The 3,452-nt window shown below is 34.0% G+C and overlaps 1 protein-coding gene across 1 annotated transcript in view; it reads left to right on the plus strand.

The window, feature by feature from the left end:
• The window catches only part of LOC117176693 (striatin-4), a 292,342-nt gene that overhangs the window by 180,228 nt on the left and 108,662 nt on the right, over window positions 1-3,452 (plus strand). The window lies entirely within an intron of this gene.

Genomic DNA, 3,452 nt, shown 5'->3' on the forward strand with positions numbered 1-3,452 from the left:
AGACGGACGATAGATATTCGTGAATCATTTTACTCTTACACGATGCTTAGAACTATGAAAATTTTTTCTTGAAAAACTATGCGCTTTTCGGAAAATTTGTCATGAATAAAAAGTTCTTGTAATCAGCCGAGGAATACGCCTGGATTTTTCCGGAGCGTTTTGAACAAAATTTGGAATTTTCCAAAAATTGTTCATATGCAAAATCTAAAATTTTGCTCAAAACGCTTCGAAAAAATTCAGGCGTATTCCTTGGCTGATTACAAGAACTTTTTATTCTTGTTGATTTTTCCGAAAAACCATGGATTCTCAAAGTTTAGACATTTATTTCACCGGTTAGTGAGATTCCAGGTTAATTACAGACTCGAAAAGCTTTGGAAAATGGTTCACAAAAAAAAAATAGGCACGAAAAATCACGTTTTTTTTTGTTTAAACTGCATTTTGGGATAATAAATAAATTTTTTGAGGAATTTCATTGGCACCGTCGGAAAGAGGAGATCTTAAGCAATAAAAATATATGTGTCTCAATTTTTTCTGGTGTTGAATAGTCTTAGTTATTGGCCCTTGAAAAGCAGTGTACCGGTAGTGGCATTTTGGCCGTTTAAGGGTTAAAGAAAATAAGAACAACTTTAAATTAAATGAGAAATATCGTAAGTGCATTAGTAAACATTAATACACTGTGTACCAAATGGATACAAAAGTTCCTTTGTTTAAATGGCTTTATTCAAAAAAGAATGTCCGCATATAATGAATTTAGTAAAAAAGATGAATAATACTGACAAGGGGTTGAAGGCGTCAGGGTCAAAATTCAAATCGAGGTCGTGTAGACATAATTCGAAATATTCTCAAATTTCTTTCGACGCTTGTCACGGCTTTTGTGTACTTGGTCTCTTAATGAGCGGCGCGCAGTGGTAAAAAACGATTTTTTTCTTCATAAACCAAATATCTCGAAATTGGCTGAACGGAATTGAATAAAATTTAGATTGAATACAGTTCGCGTCATACCTAATAAAGGAAAAATACTCACAAGATCCAAATATATTTTCCAAGTCCGGAAAATCCATGGGAAATCGAGTACTTTTCATATTTTATGAATAAACTGACTTAAACTTTTATAAACAATGATAACTTTTTTTATATCAACACTCAAATTTGTTTATTTACGTCGGTAAAACTGAAGTCCGAAGGAAAATTGGTATCTCCGATTTTTAATTTTCCTGGAAAATTTGACAAAACGTGAAAAACCGTGAATTTCCAGGTTTTTTAACTGGAAAAGCTATTGTATTTTTTCTTGTTTTATCGAATTTTCCAGGAAAATGAAAATTCGGAGGCACCAATTTCCCTTTAGATTTTAGTTCAACTGTTATAAATACAGAAATTTAAGTGTTAATATAAAAAATGTATCATTACTTCTAAAACTTTGAGTCAGTTTATTCATAAAATATGAAAAGTACCCGATTTACCATGGATTTTCCGGCATTGGAAAATATATTTGGATCTAGTGAGTATTTTCCCCTTATTAGTTGTTACGTGAACGAATTACATAAAATATGAATGTTAAATAACAATGGTCCAAACTGAAAAGTGGTGCACGGCCCAATTTTCCTGTCGAGTGGCGAAGCCCTCGTAATGGATGCAAAACAATATTGAACGTTTTAATTAAAATTCACCATAACTTCTACAGCTAAAGTTATGTTTTTTTTTTTCGTTTTATAGCTTATAAATTGTTCGTTAGATTTTGGCAGTATAATTCTCATTCGATTTTTCGATTAGAAAGTGCGGTGAAACAGCTTCCTAATTTTGAAGAACTTTTTGAGGTATTCCAGCTTCATTGTCATCTGGGTCTTTATGAATTTTTATAGAAAATTGTCTCAATTTTCTATCGAATGTATAAAATGACTAATAGCTGATTCAGTACGCAGGTTTGTTCATGGTACTTTGTTGAACAGCTAATTTTTTTACGAACTATTCTATCTGATGACGTTTGTTATGATGTTTCAGTCTTTTCAGTTATACTTTTCTCGCTGAAACGTAAGAAAGTAGATAAAGATGGCATGTAATAGCGTATAAAATATTTAATCTTTATGTATAGTAAATATCAGGATGAAGGTAGGGATGTGGAAATTTTTTTTGAGATTTATGTTTTTGGTAAATGAAAGTCCGTACTTTAATTATACAGGCCCACAAAAATAGTGATATGCGCGACAGATCAAAGTATTATATCTGTATGTATTTTGGTGCGCTGAATTCGTAGCTATTTGAGATTATTGTGGAATATTGACAGAACGTGGTGGCAATACCTTACATAGAAACACTAGCGATGATCTAACCTGTATACTCCATAACAAAGTGTATTGGTCCGAATGGTTAGTGTGTGATTTCTGAAACCAGGTTGAATCTTAACTTGATCACCAACTGCACTTTAATGGTGCATTCTGCTGCTTCCTCGCTGATAAGCTAGATCATGGTTTGATTGTCGACTACAATTTGTGTAAGTATTTACGAACGGTAACATTGGCCTCTTCTTTAGCAAGTTAAATAATCTTTTTTTTCAGTGGTATATTTGATTCGCCAGAGTGTCGTTCAGTATGACCACTTACACCACACTTGCCGAATTTTTTTTACCTTATGAAGCTCTGGGAAATCCTCAGAAATGTGTCCATAAATGTTACATTTTTAGCACTTGCGGTTATGGATTCGCTTTCTCAATATGCTATTTCGGCGTTGTCTTCTTAGAATTGCTGTTCTTACCGTCTAGTTAACCTCGAACTGGTTCTGTGCGCTGAGTGTTTTCCGTCGTATACTAAGTTCCACTTCAGTTATTTGAGTCTCAGATTGTACCTGACAGGTTACTGGCGATGTTGTTTAAGAGAAGAAATGTCGAAGCGAAACTCAATACAAGCAAGTCTGGATAAATCCAGGGTTTGCATTATGAGGCAATTCAAGGTGGCCAAAATTCAAGGCCTTGAATATCGAGTCCTAATCTTGGGCTTCTTTTGAAGCCTTGAGTTTCCTTTGAAGATGTGAACCTTCCCTTCTCTGGGCAGCCGCCTGAGAAGAGCGAATAAATTTAAGCAATTTAAGGATGTTTATAGGGGATATTATAAAATAGTTCTGGACGTATTATAAATGCAGATATTTAAAAAAACTGGATGATGACGAATATTCTACTGTCATATCACTGGTAGTGGAAACACAAAGATGAGGCTTCATATGTCGAAGCCTGTACAGCAACAATAGTGCTTGTGCTCCGATTTTTTGTGAAGGAGATAGTCTTCCCGTTCCCATACAATGGGGCCTAGTGGAAGTAACAGACGTCCTTGATTTTGTTGTGCTTTACTTGGTGGTAATTATTGAAGTACCAGGTGTATACATATGAAACCGGTATTTTTTCAAGAAAAAAACACATTTATTTCAAGAGAATGATAACAAATATTTTATTCAAAGTATGCGCC

The sequence above is a fragment of the Belonocnema kinseyi genome, chromosome 7 (genome assembly GCF_010883055.1).
Source record: "Belonocnema kinseyi isolate 2016_QV_RU_SX_M_011 chromosome 7, B_treatae_v1, whole genome shotgun sequence".
NCBI classification, from domain to species: domain Eukaryota; kingdom Metazoa; phylum Arthropoda; class Insecta; order Hymenoptera; family Cynipidae; genus Belonocnema; species Belonocnema kinseyi.